Source organism: Protopterus annectens, chromosome 8.part0 (genome assembly GCF_019279795.1).
Source record: "Protopterus annectens isolate FY-2018-M chromosome 8.part0, PAN1.0, whole genome shotgun sequence".
Classification (NCBI taxonomy): Eukaryota; Metazoa; Chordata; order Ceratodontiformes; family Protopteridae; genus Protopterus; species Protopterus annectens.
Window position 1 is genome coordinate 461549081 of NC_056741.1, and position 17409 is coordinate 461566489.

Here is a 17409-nt window from a genome sequence, read left to right on the forward strand (position 1 = left end):
TTATTCCTCTCTGTATGGGTCTTATCCAGATGCTGTGGTTGCCTCACATACCCCAAAGACGTGTGTTTCTGTATTTTGTAATAGGCCTGGTTTGTTAGGTGCAGAGCCAACATGTGTATTGGTGTGTGAAAAATAATATTGACAGGTGTATACATTAATCTGTGTGGTAAAAAAAAACGAAAGGTAACTAATATTTTGAAAATCAATATAGAATATGTCACAGAATGTCTAGACCCACAAAACGTCTTTTGTCACTGCTCCTGGCTGTATAAAGTAACTTAGTAGGAGCCTGTGCTCTGGACCCTACCAACTCTAAAACTGACCCTGTTCACTATGATCAGTATTTATTTCATTTTTCCACCAGTCAAACCTCTGATGTGTGCACAAAAAGTCACTGAGGTAGTGTCATTAATTATTTAACTTGACTCAAAAAATCAAACCACAGAGGTGTGAACAGAAGGTCATTTTAGCATTTCTAGGAGCGACAAGTTGTAGTCCGTTACTGTGATCCTTATTTTTTCACTTTCTTCGTAATCAAAATCTGATGGATATGCAGTAACATACTCTGGCTTGTTGTGCCTGGACAGTACCCCTCCCTTTTTCAAGCTGTAGTGACCTATGCACAGCTGTGGATGTTTTTTTGCAGAACGTTTACCCATGACCACACTGTCCAGCTGTATCTGATGTGGATAGCGGTAAGGAGGCATGTTGCAAATGTACATTTGACATCGATAAGCACAATGTATTATGTCTGTTCTTTCACTTTTGTCCCAGTCTGACATCAGAGACAGATGGTGTCTATTTGAGGATATGGGTGAGGAGGCTTACTGTTTAGCTGTATAACAGCAGTAATTTTAAATATGTGACTATGGCCATTTGTTCTTTTACTTTCATCCCAGTCTAACAGAGTGGTCCACAGAAGGAAACTATTTTTTTGTAAGAGGGGAGATTGAGAGGTTAGCACTCATCTCTGGTACGATATATGTACTTTCACAAGCATTTGTCTTTTCAGTTTATGTCTAACTTCTTCTCCGTTTATTAGTAACTACTGATGTTTATCATATTGCTCACTGCCACAGTAGTGTTAGCTGTATATGGAGGTTATATCCTGCAAAGGATATAATGGCAAACCTCCAAAGCTTCACTGAACCTTCTGCACAGTCAAACTGTCAGGCAGATCAAGCTGAGCTGATTAAAGACAAGTATAGGTACCAAACCCTACACGGTTTTACTGTTACGCCCCTCTTAGGATTTTCAGGATCGATGGTTGGCTGTGCTGATGTTCTTCATGTTTCACTGTTGCAGTCATTACATTTGGGTTATCTGCCTGCAGATAGCCCCCAGCCGGCCTGAATATCAAAGTCTTGGGTACTGCGTCGGATGCTGTCTCTTCTTCCATAACATCAGGTCATCAGGGGGTATAAAGCATGCAGCCGACACCATTACATCAGTCTTTCTTGCTGTGCGGTGCCCGAAGCAGAAGCAGTTCGCAAGTGACGGTCGGCCGACTCCTGAAATGTTCGTCTTCGAGTTTCAGAACCGAAGTCTTCAAAAAAGCTAAGTACCCCGTTGGGGATCCTTTTTCGTGCTCTAAACCGATGTCAGTAAAAGTTAACAATTGTATTGCCTGTGGAAAGTAAATACTTCATAAGGATTTTCATTTGTACTGCATTCCTTGCTTAGGCCCAGACCACAACGTCCCTCGCTGTCTGTTTTGTGCCTTATTCAATCCTCGAACTAGTCATCGTTGGTTCATTTTTTCATCAAACTATTTCGGTACTCAGTTTAATTATCCAGAAATGGATTTGGTAAGCCATCCGACTACTGACATTCAGAAAAAACGTAAAGATAAAGACAGAGACAGACCACATAGGTCCAAAGCTGCCAACAACTATTCCGTTAAGCTAGTCGCCATTTCGCTGGTACTGAGTGAGGTGCTTTCGCATCCCCTGATACCAGCTACTTCAGATTTGCAGGCCTCTACTGAGACCCATTCGGAGTCCGGTATGCCGCGAGATGCTTCTTCGACCATGGAACCTGTGGATGTCTCTACCTTGGATGGGTCTGGAGCTGCTGTGCAGGCACCGGCTTCTGAGGGTGTATTCAGGCCTACTGGCTTGCATTTCAAACCGATGCCATCTTCTTTTTCAAGGCCTAAAACTCAACCCACGCCTAGAAAACAGACGTCCAAACTGCATGGTCAGGCCCATATGCCTAAAAAACAAATGATTAGTATGGCTGAAGACCTTGTTACTTTAATTAGGGGATGCCAAGAGACCTAGAACTGATTTTCCTTCTGATTCTTCTGATCAGGATTCTGAAATTTCTGTTTCTTCCGATTACCAGGATTTGCCCTTATCTACCTATGAGGATTCTGATGCAGAGGACTCCATTCCCTCTGCTTCCCCTGCAGAAGATTTTTCTTTTGGTGAAACCTTGCACACTCTTTAGGGAGCATTTCCACTGGGAAAGCCAGGATTACTCTGACTCCAAAAAGAGGCTTAGGGAATTCTTGCTTCTACCTCAACACAGCCCATTAGCTATCCCTCATGTCCTGGATATTGTAGATGATGCCTTCTTGGAATCTAGCCTGGCCCCAGATACTTAACCTCTGGCTCCCAGGAAACCTGACTGGTATTGCAGAGGACCTGACTCTCACAAGTTCCTCTTCAAGAATCCTACTGCAGACCCAGAGACAATTTCCCAGGGACCTAAAGGCATTAAGGCTACTGCTGCCAAAAACCCTACCCCCTCTGATAGATATTCCAGTGCCTTGGACAGATGGGGTAAGAAGGTATACACTTCTGCTACTTTGGCCAGTAGGGCCTTAAACTGCCAGTTTCATATGTTAAAGTATCAGCAGCATATTATGGGACTACTTAAATAGAAAATGATGTTGATTCCTGACTGTGCTGAAAATAAAGAATTACAGGATTTAATGCATTCTGCTGAACAAGTTAGTAAACATACTTTGCAATGTGGTTTTGACTCTTTAGAAGCATCTTGCAGGGCTGCTGTCACTGGGTCTGTTCGTAGAAGGCATGCTTGGCTTAAGGAACAAAAGTTGCCAGATCGTGTTAAAGCTAAAGTACTGGATGATCCCTTAAACCAAGACCGCCTGTTTGTCAACAAAGCAGAAGTCATCCTAAAAAGATGGAGGAAAAAGCTAAATCTATGCAAACTGTTAAAGATTTCCTGCAAGTACAGCCTCCCAGATTCAGTAGGCATTGGCCTTCTAAGAATTGATCCTTTCCTGTCTCTTCCAGGCCTTCTCAGTCCAAACCCAGGAACAGCAGACCACCTAGGCTACAGTCTCAAGGTACTCACAGGCCTAAGCATTGGGGGGCTCCCACTTCCAAAGCTGGAAATAGTAAGACACCCCCCCCTATGGAAAACTGTCACAATGACTTAACCTTAAACCTTCCTAGCCCTGCTCAACTGCCTGCTCCCTTAGGGGGAAAAGATCGCCCTGCATGCAGAAAACTGGGAACTCATTACCCAGGACAAATGGGTTTTAAATATAGTTTCCCAAGGATACGGATTCCACTTCCACACCTTACCAACACCAAACGGTTGGCCAGACCTACCCCCAAATCAGTGGGCAGAGGCTCAACAGCAGGTTCTCTCTCTTCTAAGTATCATGGCTATTCATTGTGTCCCAGCAGAAGAAAGGGGACAAGGTTTTTACTCAAGACTTTTCCTGGTACCCAGAAAAGTCACTTCCTGGCATCCTATCCTGGACCTCTCTCTATTCTAAACACCTTTTTGGTAATCCCAAAATTCAGAATGTTAACACTTCATCAGCTGCTTTCTGTGCTAGGCAAAGATGACTGGTTGGCATCCTTAGACTTAAAGGAAGCTTACCTGCACATTCCAATAAGGGAATCTTGCAGGAAATACCTATGCTTCAGAGCAGGATACATGCACTATCAGTTTTCTGCACTTCCCTTTGGCTTATCTACTGTGCCCAGGATGTTCACAAAGTGCCTAGCTCCAGTCATTGCATTTTGCAGGCAAAGACATTTTCCGATATACCCATACCTGGACAATTGTCTAATTCAGGCAGAAAGCCAGGACATGCTACTAAATCATCTGGCACTTGTAAAGAAACTTCTAACCTCACTGGGGTATACCATAAACGAAAAGAAATTGTCATCCGGTACCCTGCCAACAAATTGTATTCCTTGGAGCAAGCTTGAACACAACTTCCCAGAAGGCTTACCTCACGCCAGAGAAACATGTTTTTTTGACAGCCTACTTCAAACTACTGGCCACAAAGACCCAACTATCTGCAAGGAAAATCCTGCAAGCCCTGGGGTTCATGGCTTCTTGAATTCTACTAATTTCATATGCAAGACTGCATATGAGGGAAACTACAATGGTATCTAAAAAGCCTATGGTGTCAACATTCTCAGGACCTGGAATCAATGATTCCTATCATTCCTTGTATACAGACAGAGTTCCTTTGGTTGGGCACACAACAAGGGACTGCCATTCACTCTACCCCCGCCGCCCAAACTCTAACAACAGATGCATCAGACTATGCATGGGGGGGGGGGGGGCTCACTTGGCAGGGCAGTGCATTCAGGGCAAATAGAACCAGAGTCAGATGCACCTGCTTATCAGTCAAAAAGAAATGTTAGCTGTACACAATGCCCTGATAGACTTCAAGGACCACATCCTTCCAGGACAATTATTGGTAAAGACAGACAGCACCACTGTTATGTGGTACATAAACAAGCGGGGGGGGGGACCCTTTCATATTCTCTCTGCAGACTAGCCATGGCTCTGTGGAACACCAAATGGGAAGAAAATGGGCAGGGCTATATGAGTTGAAAGGGGGTGTGGCCTAAGTCTGGTTTTCACCACAACAAAATGTGGCAACCCTAGTTCCTTTGCTGAGAAGATTCAGGGGCAAAAGCTTCCATCTAAGAATTTTGTTTATTACTGACAAATTTCCTCTTCGGGAAAATTAAAACTAGGAGTTTGTGTTTTCATTTATTATTTATTTTATTTATTTAACATTTGTTTACCAGGAAATTCTGACTGAGACAGAGCCTATTTTAGCAGAGGCCTGGGGAGAAATGCTCCAGATGTGTGTCTTTGGAATGGGCTGTCATGAGACTGTATAGTACGCTCTTTTTTCCCCCTATCAGAAGTAACTGAAAACCATGTGGATAAACTGTGTGTATTTTACTTTGTGGGGCTGGTAAGGTTTTGTAAAGTGCTTTTTACTTTTTATCTGTGAAAAAAAGTGACTTTTTATTGAAGACTTTTGTTTTTACCAGCACCTCACTGCTTGTTTTCCCTGGGAAAGAGATACTATTTTTGGCTGGACCATGAAACAGTCTTTCGCTCCCACAGTTGGTTCTTCTTCCAGCCACAAAATGAAAAAAATAAGCAAGCAGCTTTTTCTGTCATAGCAGGCTTGCACTTTGCTTCAGCTGCAGGTTGGTGACACTGCTGTAGCTATTAGCGGTACATCTCACCACTCCTCACTCTGGTGTAGTGCCTACAGCCATTATGGACCAAGGGCTAGCCATGTCCTCTGCTGCTGTTGGGCTCCTCTTACTGGGAAAGGGAGTACCACTCTTGTTGGTCCTGGAAGAGGGAACAGGGAAGGCTTCCCTGTTTTGTCTGAATGTTGTGCTTATACCTCTACAGACATCCTACATTCCATCAGAGCAAAATGATGTGGCAGACAAGTTGAGCAAAACAATGGCAGACCCTCACAAATAGAAACTAGATTGTGGGTCTTCCAAGGTTTGATCGATCTGTAGGGAGTTCAAGTGCACCTCTTTGCCTCCTCTCTGAAATCAACCGGCAAGATCTTGCTCCAGGATTCCAAGCAAGAAGGACTGGAAGACTATGCATCTTATTTTCTTTGGACAGGATTCTTCCTGTATGCTTTTCCACCCTTTCTACTAATGTCCATGGTATTTCTGAAGATTCAGAGTGAATCCTACTAGGTCATTGTGGTGACTCCCTTCCGGCCCGAGCAACTGTGGTTCTCCCTTCATTTGGAAATGGTCAGGGGAATGCCACAGGCTTAGTCACAGACAAGATGTACTGGCACAAGAACAGGGGTGTTTGATGTACCCCAATACCAATCAATTTCAGTTGATTGCTTGGATGATAGGGTCTTTATTCCTTTTAAACACTTGTTTACTGAGGACATGCAACAATATACTAATGGAGGCAAGAAAGCCTGCTGCAAGAAAATTAGGTTTGCTATCAAAATATAGAAAATCAAAATAATTTTCCACCTTTTGGTCAAACCAGTTTGCCAAAATTGGTAGTAACGAATTACCAAATTTTGGAAATGGTAACATGGAATCGACATTCGAACATCGGAAGTTCCAATATCGAAAGTCTGTGTTACTGGTAAAGTTTTTTTGCAGGGGGGGCAAGCCCTTCTGAACCCCCCACACCCCCTGCTTATTATGTATTCTGACTCCAAGGTCACACTACAGTGAGAAAAGGTTACATTTCCTGTTATCCACTGTAGTGCGATCTCCTCTTATCAGAATGTCAATTCTATATTACCGAATGCACACTACCATTCAATAATGTGGATTCAAACATTTTCCAGATTGGCTTTACAAAAACTTGGAAACAGCCTTTCAACCTTCCCATCTTGGCATAAGTTCCGATCAAAATTTTGATAGTAAACCAATTTATATATTAGTAAATGGAAAAGGTTTGCTATTTGGTGCTAACAACATAACCAGTGCCCATTCAGGGCTAGTTGTTTTCTGGTTTTACAATATTTGTGTGAGTTACTATCCTGTACCCTTTCATAATCCTTTATCAGGCTTCGTTTATCTGCCATTTCAGCATGGCTACTCCTAAATCCTACTTTTTTGAAGTCATTCTAATAAATGTTTTTGAAAGGGGTTTTACATAAAACAGCTCCAAGAAAACAAGTGGCCCCTCCTTGGTATCTTAATTTTGTGTTAGAGAAGCTAAAACTTTCTCCATTTGAACCAGTTAACCTGGGAAAACATTTTACTGATTGCTCTGACCTCTGAGAGAAGTATATCTCAGTTGTAAGCTCTTATGGTGAGCCAACCCTTTCTCGTTTTTCATAGAGACTTGGTTTCTTTGAGAAGTAACCATACTTTTATACCTAAAGTGTTATCAGAGTTTACTTTAAGCCAAACTATCCATCTTCCCATTTTATTTCCTGAACCCAAAAAATGAGGGAGAAGGGATACTCCATACCAACTTTGGTATTATTTTGACAGAATTAATTTTTTTCCAGTGTTTAAATAAAGTGTTGATTTCTTGTGAAGGTAAGAAAAAGGTACAACCTGCGTCAAGACGGAAGATTTCTAAATGTTGTCTGTGGCCATTACCTTTTGTTATATGTCCCCACAACAAGACTCTTCCACACAAGGTCAAGGCCCACTGTATCAGAGACTTGGCTTCATCTATGGCTTTTTGGAAAGGGTTTGATTCTAGAAGAATTCCAAAAACTGCAAAATGGTCCTCTGTACATACTTTTAGAAAGCACTATAAGCTTGATTCCTTTTCTAGGTCTAGATCAGGATTCACAAGGGCCATTCTCTAGGATATTCTGGACTCTCTTCCTCCTTCCACCTCCTAAATTGAGTAAGTTATAGTAATCTACCCATATAGCTAAGGTAACTGCAGCAGTGATCAATATGATGAACATAGTGCAGTTGTGTAAGTACAATTACCATAACAGTAGATGTTAGAATGATCACTTCTGCAGTAGCCAATCCCTGCCACCATCCCCTTGTTTTTTTTAGTGTGTTTATGCCAGGGTGTGGTTATTCAGTTTTTGTTTTTCCTATCATTGCCTTTTCAGGGTTCTGCCTCCCTATCTCTGTTGGTAGAAATGCTCTGAAGGGCTTGGCACACAAACTTGCCGTTTAGTTAGCTCAACTCAAGCTGCCTGACAGTTTGGATGCATGGAAGGTGTCCTGAAACTTTTGAAGCTGGCTGGCTGTTATATCCGTGGCCGTATGTAACCCTCATGTAGTTAAGCTTGCTGCAACAGTGATCATTCAAACATCTACTGTTATGGTAAGTTTACTTACACAGTTATATTTTTTGGCAGTTTTGAACATTAAGCCTTGGACATAACTTATTTCTTCCCTAAATTAAAAAGGACAGTTTCCTTCTTTAGTTATGAATTTTTGTGCAGGCCATCATTAAATTAAAGGTTGTGGAAAAAAGCACTAAAATTCATCTTGGAGCCTCTAGAACCCCAATAGCTTCTGAAGGCCTGGTAACCCCCAGACCTCCAGCATAATTATTATTTTTCTTTGTTTGTTTTCTACCCTGTTGTTTTAATGCTATTTTGGCAGTTAGTATATGTTAAAAAGATGCAGGAAATTAATGTAGGAAAAAAGCTGGCCCAGTAAAACAAAATGTGAGAAAGTAAATCTGGATGGTATGGGGGAGGCCATAATAGAAGCAGAGGGCTTTGTTGCATCTGTTAGAGGAACTACAGACATTGGGATGGGGGTATCAGGAAGCCCTTTGCTTTGGACTCCATATCATCAACTGCTATACAAGTTAATTTCTGTATATGTTGTTTGAAATTGATGCTTCTGATTGTGTCTTGTTAAGAGTGGTATGGCTACCCGGAAGCAAGAGGTGTGTTTATTTGTCAGGAAATGGCAGGATGAAAAGATGGCAACGCTAACTGAAGAAATAAGTGAAGGTGACTACAAAGGAAAGCAGGATTGCTTACAAAAGATGTGGAGACGAGGAGTTTAGAATGGATAAGTAGGAGAGAAGCCTGCTTGAAGAGGCCAGGAAGGAGCAGAAGGAGTAACTGTAGTTGTATTAAAGGCAAAGTTAAATTTTTGTTAAAGCAGTTGTTGACATTAAACATGAAGTACTTTTTTGAATTTGTGAATTCAGAGGATAGACTGAAGACTAGTTTAGTTTAATTTCTCCAAGTGTTTTTGGTTTCTAATACCATGACAGGAATGGACCCCATTTGTAAATCCAGGTACAATTACAGTTTGTGAAATTTAGTATTGTTTCAGTCTTTATGTTAGCCAAGAGTGCTTTTCACAACTACCACAATGTGCCCAGAATTGCCTTCTGCAATTCATATGGGGTTATGCATTAGTAGTATATCAAAGTATAACTGTAAACTCATTTTTATTAGACCTGTTGTACCAACTACTGTTGGAACCATCTGGTATCTTTCTTTCACATTGCTCTCGTTTCTGCTAGCAAATCTTGTTATTTTATGACTTTGTGTGTCTCTGTATGTTGGACACTGTAATCACTGGGCGATTTCAGTGATCAGTTTCACTTTTGTTTTTTTTTTCATGGACTGTTACATCTGTTTTTCTTGCATCTGTTTTCTAGACTGTTGTAATGGGTGATCCCATGTGATATAAACTTCAGCATTCTCTATAATGCTTCATGTTTCCGATGCTTCTCAGCTACTTATACATTGTAATATTTCCCCAATCCGCAATGCAACAGCCATTTCACATTATTGTACCTGCAGTCCCTCTGCCATGAGTGTATCACACCCAGTAACAAGATGGGCAGTTGTTTCTAAGTCTGTTTTACAGAACCTACATTTGTCTGTTTCTCCACTCTCAATGGACTTTGTATACCAACGTGTTTATAATCCACTGTCCTGGGCTGCCATTATTAGCCTTTCGTCTTTTGCTTTTAATTCACTTCTTCTTAACCATTCTTGTATCAAAATATGGTCTCTGTACTTGCCACTATATTTGTGAATTTTTCATTTTTTTTCTTTTCTAATCCTTTTATTTATTTATTTGGCACATTGCTATTTGTTTTTAGTCTACTTCTGGCTTGATTTCCATTCTCACTTGATGCTGAAATTCTTCTGCTAAACTAAGCAAAGATGCCCTCTTAGACTACTTCTCGTGTTTTAAAACTTTCTCTGTGTTTTGAATCTGATGAGATATGTATGCAGTCCAATTGCAGATCTACACATGTAGTCCATTTTGAGGAGGCCCATGCGTCCTTCAGTGTGGGGAGTTTATAATCTTGGTATACAGTGATTTTTATACATCATTTGATTATTTTTCTTGATTTCATGTCCATTTGATCCAGTACTTTTTGGAGGCCAGTCACCCCAAAATTATAAATTTAGAACAGGAAAAGCAAATTGATTTATAGCTTGGACTTTATTCCAAGATTTCAGGACAGTTTTCAGTATTAGTCATAGTCTTCTAAAGTATTCCTTTATTCCCGTTTCTTTGTTGTATTGTTGACCTTTCATCTATTCTCGCCTGCGCATGTTCTTTTATCTTTTAGTCCCAGCCAGGTTTATATTTTCTCAGTGCTGCAGCTTTCCTTTTTTAAATGTTGTTGCTTTTGCACATTCATTAAGACCAAATGTCACATCTCCTTTGAGCATTTAGAGGGCAAAGACAACTATGTGAGGATGCTGTTCATAGACTTCAGCTCTGCATTTAATACGGTGGTACCAATGATGGAAAAACTGGCACATTTAGGAATCTGTAAACATCTCTGTAACTGGATCCTGGATTTCCCGATTGAGAGACCACAGAGGGTGTGTTCAGGTAAGAACACATCAAAATGCATCACGATTAACACTGGGGTTCCAAGGGGATGTGTTCTCAGCTCACTGTTATTCATCATCCTGACCCACGACCGCTGTGCTAACCACAAGTCCAAACATATCATCAAGTTTGCTGATGACACTACAGCCGTGGGGCACATCACAAAGGAGGATGAAAGGGCGTACAGAGAGGAAGTGGCATCTCTGATCAGTTAGTGTAAGGGGATCAACCTTGACCTGAATTTAAGCAAGATCAAAGAGATTATCATCGACTTCAGGAAAAGGAGAACAAACCACCCAGTGCTCAGGATCAATTGTGAGAGTGTGGAGAGGATTAAGAGTATGAAATTCCTGGGTGTACACATATCAGAGGATCTCTCATGGTCGGGAAACACCAGCCAACTAGTCAAGAAAGTACACCAATGCCTCCACTTTTTAAGAACGCTTTAAAAAAGCTAAGCTTCTTTCTCATATTCTCTCCACCTTCTATAGCGGTGTAATAGAGAGCATCCTCACCTGCAACTTCACAGTGTGGTTTGGAAGCTGCACAGATACAGAAAGGAAGGCGCTATAAAGAGTGGTGAAGGTTGCATAGAAGGTAACCGGTTCCAATCTTCCATCGGTACAACATCTTTATTCTGCCAGAAGAATCCGAAAGACCACCAAAATAATACAGGACAACACACGTCCGGCACATAGACTGTTTAAGAATCTGGCATCAGGCAGGAGATATTGCAGCATCTGCTGCAGGACTACAAGATTCAGTAACCGTTTCTAGCCTACAGTGGTGAGACTTCTGAACTCTGGCAGTAGTCCCAGGGTCTGAGCACATAAAAACATAAATTTTTGTTTAAATGTGCAATATATACTTGCATGTAGTCCAAGTAAGTGATGCATTATATCCATAGTATTATTTAACTCACTCAAGTGCAATATTAGACAAATAACTTAGGCATTTCAGTCTGTGGTGTGTTTTGCATCACTTTAAATAGGGTAGTTAATTTAACTCGGGAGGGTATTCTTTTCGTATAGGACTGTTGGTAATGTCTCTGCTCTTTCTGCATGTATTGGGAGTGGTATTGCATTTGTTAGTTATGTTCATTCCTCTGCTTGTATGTGTTGTTTCACTTTCTTTTGTAATCTCAAGAATTGCGCTGATGCATCAAATTTTGTTTAGGCTACATATGTGTAGTTCTAAATGACAATAAAGTTTACTTTGGCTTTGACTCTTATATCATCTGATAAAGTTTTTAACCACTTGTAGTGCTTTCAATAACTCCTGTGGTGACCTATACTCTACAAAAATAGACGAGTCTTTAAAGAAAGTTGGTTTCTGTGAGTCAAATTGTAACCATAGCCTAATCTGTTAAGTAAACAGCTTAATGAGTCAAGGGCAAGAGAGAACAGCAATAATGACAAAGAAGCACCCTGGAATACCCCTTCCCCCTTGAATTTTTATCCCTGGAATAATAATTTGTCCTTAGTCATGGCTCTACTGTAAAGTGGTTTGTCACCGTAATGTAGTTGATCGATGTAGGATGTATTTTATACATCCTATAAGCATTCCTTTATCCAAGAATGTGGGATGCTCTCAGATGCTTTTTTGTAATCTATCCATGCCATGCATATTCTTCCTCTTGGCACTCTCTGTTATGGCTTTATTTATTAACAAATTATCTTTTGCTCCATATGACTTTTGTTACTTTTTGTTCTTTTGTTATAATTGAGTTTCGTGTATGACTTCAAGCTCTGTTTGTATCACTTCCAATATATGAGTTGTATATTGTCGAAAAGCTAGTTATTGGTCTATACTTCTTAGAATGGCTTGCAGGTTTACTCTTAAGGAGTATTTCTTATTGTTAACCAGGCTGTGTGTTCAGGATGTGAATACAAGTAATTCTTTCTTAGAGTTAAATCTATGTGTAAAGACGTTGATGCCTTTAGCCAGAAGTTGGGTACTGCTTCTGTGCCTGGGGTTTCCATTTAAGAGTTTTTTAATGTTGTCTTCATTTCTCTGGCCTTTACTTCATTCCATTTCATATTCCCTATATTAGTGCTCCATACTGTTTCTTTTAATTTTTTTATCTATTCAGCATCTTTATTATCTTTATGTTCATCATGGTCTTCATAAATACTTCTCCAAAGGGTGCCTTTTTCTTCTTTTTATGGGGTTTCTATTCCTTTTACTTAGTTTCCCAATTCTCTATAAAACTTTTTGGATCATCAATGTTATCCTTTTTATTTATCTTCATACCTTCTAAGTTTTTCCTGCCTGAGCTGATATGTAAATACAGATAAGAATGTCAAATATACCTTTAAACTGAAAGTAATGAGTAGTTACTTTACTTTACTTTATGCCGTTATATGTTAAGATGGGAATATGAAGTGCAGCTTTAGCACATATCAGGGGAAAAGCATAACTGGGACACAATTTGGAAGCTTGGTTGGAGAAGGAAGTGATGGTGACTGTAAAGGAAAACAGGATTGCTTATATGTAGCAGGGGACAAGGAGTAAGAATAGTTGAGTAGGAGAGAAGGGTCTTTGAAGAGGCCAGGAGAGAGCAGAGGGAACACTTGTAGTTATATTAAAGGCAAAGTTTGATTTTTTGTTAAAGTGAAGTAGTTAAAGTGGCTGTTGATGTACATTAAAAATGAAGAACTTTTTAGAATTTGGGAGAACTCACTCAGGTTAGGCTCTTCACTACAGATAAGAAGGGAATATTAGGAGCCTGTAGTAATACTAATAGTAATAGTAGAACAAGTAGTAGTAGTAACAGTAGTGGTACTAGCAGTAGCAACAATAGTAGCAATAGTAAACGCACATTCTTCTCGGCTAGAATGAATGAAAGGAGTTGATAGCAATTTAGAGTAAGAGCAGTGTTACAAGGTGGAAGTTTCACTTGGGTCACTGAGAAAGGCCCCGGGGCTAAAGAGGTTTCCTAACCATTCCACTTGGAGAGTTTACTGAAATGCTGTGAGAGTTTGCATACTTGTTCTTGAATGGTGCTTCTGCATAAGGAAGGGTACTGGAAGAGATTGGTTCCTACCATTGCTAGGAAAGTGTCAAAAAGTAATTTTGCAAGATACGCTGGCTGAATTACTAGACTTTAGTGGCATGACTAGTGGGGAGCAGTATAGTTTTAATTCATTTCAATAACTGATTTTTTTACTAGGATAGGTAGGAGGCTGTCTGTAGTGTGGTATGCAATATTTTTCATGCCCTGTTAAACAGGAAGCCTGTGGATAATTTAGAGGATTGAGAGCTTGGACTTGGACCCATGTGGCAAATAGTAGTCCGATGGAAAGTAACCTAGTAAGAAGCTGTTAATGAATGAGGAGGTGCTATATTGGATCTTGTCATTTTTAACAAGTTTGTATCTGGTATAAATAAGGAAGTAGAGAATAGGATCAGCATGTGTGTCTATTTATAGCAAAACTGTACTGACGTTTTTAGCTAGTTCTGATAAAACTGTCGTGTGTATAAATAGTAGCTTGCACTTAACACCAGTAGTGTAAAGGTATGGACTTTAGAATTATGGGCATATGATTGTAGATTGACAGGAGATCTTGGAAATTACAGGTATTGATTGGCTGGAAATGATCTTCTCTGTTAGGCTGAGTCATTCACTACAAGGTGAGAGAGATGGAATGAAGACCAGTAGGATATTGCATGGGAAGGGAAAGGCTAGATTGATTAGAAGCAGATAATCTTTTATCATATAAGACACTGGTAATTATTCTCATGGAATCTGATGTATAGTTCTGTGAGCTTTATTATCAGAATGACATCAAGTTGGTAGAGAATGTACAGTGAAGACTTGTTGGGTTGGACAGGGAGGCATGCAGAGTATGCAGAAAAGCTGAATACCCCAGGTATACGTGCTTAGAAGGTAATAAAGGAGAGGGGATGTAGTACTGCTAAGATTACCATGGAGAGGTTGCAAGGGAGTAGAATTAAAAGGGAACTATGTATTGCATGAGGAGACTGTGAGGAAGAGTTTAAATGGAAGGACTTATGGATTGGGGGTTCTAAGTGGCAACAGGATGGTGAAAGATTCCATTATGACTTTTATATAGGATCATAGGAGGTTACTAGGCTAATGGCCCTAGGGCCCTTACAAGCCTAGCCAAGTTTTTACCCTTACTTCCATGATGAGCATCTATTGCCCCTGTCCCTAGAGGGACACAGGTGAACTCCCGGGGTGAATTTGCAGGCACCCATTCAGTTGTCCAGATTGCATTTGAAGAGGGCCAATGGCGTGCTCTGTTTGGCATGAAGTGGAAGTATGTTAAAAGGTGTGGTAACCTCCTGGGAGACAAATCTCCCTCCAGCAGGTTTTTAAACCTACTTGACTGAGCTCACTGTGTTATGTGATGGGATTGGGAATAATGTAGTATGTAAGTCGCTGTCATCCCTTCGTCATATATACACAAGTCGCTGTCATCCCTTCGTCATATATACATAGGTGCATAGTTATATACTAGGCTAGTTGCCCTTGTGGGCCATTTTAAACCTAGTTAATATCCCTTTCAATGGTGAGAATTGATCACTGTACCTTGTGAATGTGAGGTAACCACCTTAACCGTTATGCCAGCCACCAATCCCTTATAAATTTGTATTAGGCTAACTGCTCTTCTGGGCTATTCCAAGCCCAGCCAGTTACCCCATGTGAGACTTGAACCCTGCACCTTGTATCTTTAAGGTGAACACTTTAACCACTATGCCAGGCTCCCATCCTAGTTGGAATGGTGTGGTCCTGGAATTATGATGGTGCCATTTAAGTTGACAGAAGAAGCAGCGAGAAGATAACTGAAGCAGTGAGATAGATCATGTTATCATTCAGTTTTTAAGCTTATTTGTATGCCTGTATGTTGAGTGGATCACTGTAGGTTGGCAGTATAGTGTAGTGTACAACAGAGACTAATTGCCATGTTTCAGAGTATTAACAATGAGTAACTTTGTTATTTCAGAAATGCTAACTGCACACGTGTTCATTTCATATTACATGCATACTATCAACGGCATAAGGTCACAGTTTGTCATCTTCCAGTATTAAACAGCTGGAATGGTGTCAATACACATCTACTGTGTTTTCCTGTGTCACTCATCTGTTTGCCCCAAGGTTTCTGGAATGAGTATGTTGTCCCTTTGCTGATCAATTTGGTTTGATATATTAATCTTGTATGTTCATCACTATGTCTTCTTAGGTGCAGACTGAAGCTAATTCCTTCATTCTGTAGCTGATGTTCCCCTCCTGCTTTCCTCCATATCCACTTGACCTCTATAATATCATATCCTGACAGATGATGTGCCTTGAATTCTTAATTGTCTGAAGTTGAAGTCCCTAAGCTTGCAATGTTATGCATCATCCAGTCTGTTGTACTACAATTTATTTTTACCTGTGTGGTCTGCACAACTGTTCACTGAAATCCAGTATTGCTTTACTGTTTTCTTTGTTGATTGAAAGCATGACATTTGAGTATTTGAAGTCTTTTCCTTCCACAACGATTTTTTGATCAAACTAGCTTTCACTGAATCCTGTTTCTGTCTACCTGGTGATCTTGTTTCTCCTTACCACATTTGATCATCTTGTCCTGTCAGTCTTCCACTTGCCTGTCTATTCCTCATGTTTTCCATAGAGCACCACATCACAGCACCTGTGGTTTACGGTCTTTTTACTTTGCTGTGAGTATGTACCTTCCAGAACACTGTAACTTTGCTGGCCAGAGGTGGAGGGCAAGTACTCAGAGCTGATGGTTCTACATTCACAGCTAGATAATTTTTCTGCTTAACTCTTAATTTCTGTCACTTCTAGTGGCAAACCAGTACCTTGCTGAAGAAGTCTCTACAATGCCAAGGAGCCGATATAACCTAGCTGTGCACTAGCACTGTACACTGCTTAGCAGATAGAAGTGCTGTGTCTAGCAGTCATAAGTATTCTTAAGCTATTGCTCACCTTCTGCCAGGTGACACTCAAGTAGCAGGGCATAGCTACCACTTTCCTCATGTGGTGGGTGAACTGGTAGGAAGTGCTAATTCCTATTTGTCAACATCTGACTTCTGCACATTTTGAGCCATAAGTTGAAGTTGGTGTACCTATCTAGCAGGTAGGACTTTATCTCTTTGTGCTAAGGTGTCTGCCAAGTGGTAGTCAACTGTAGTAGTTGGGTAATACCCTTGGATGTTCATCATATTGATCACTGCTGCAGCAGCCTTAGCTGTATAGATTAAATGGATAGTTTCCAAAGCTTCAGGGCACCTTCTATGTGCCCAATCCAGTAGTCAGCTCTAGCTGACCAGATTTAAAAAGATAGGTTTGGGCACCAAGCCCTTCAGAGATTTCCTCTGCTGGCTTTCAGGTGTCACCAGTAGGCTTGTGCAATGTCATTGCTGGGCAAATAAGTTCCTTTTGGGGAAAATACTTTATACATTAAAATGTTGTTTAATTTTACTTTCCTTTTTAGGAAAGTTAATTTTAAGCTAGAAGTTTGTGTAAGTGCACTTTTTCCCCTGTAAGTTTAAATATTGTTTAAAGTAATCAAAGGCCATTTTTTTCTGTGGAATAATTGTTTTAATTTTTTGTACTGGCAAAATGTTTGAGTGCTTTTCACTGTGTTTTTGTGTGAAAAGTGACTTTGTGTCTTTAAATTTTACTGGCTTTTCTTTGTTTTCTGTGGGGAAAGGGGCACTATTTTTGGCTTGACCATGGAGCAAACTACCAGTCCCATGGTCTGTCCTTCTTCCAACCACAAAAAGAAAAAGTAAGCAAAACAGCCTTTGCCACCACAGCAGGCTGGTAATTTGCATCAGCTGCAGGTGGGTGACTCTGTTGTGGTCATCACCTGTTCCTTAG

At 40.5% G+C, this 17409-nt stretch overlaps 1 protein-coding gene across 7 annotated transcripts in view; it reads left to right on the forward strand.

Moving 5' to 3' along the window:
• POLR3C (RNA polymerase III subunit C) overlaps positions 1-17409 on the forward strand; it is an 866317-nt gene that overhangs the window by 89441 nt on the left and 759467 nt on the right. The gene's annotated exons all lie outside the window — the stretch shown is intronic.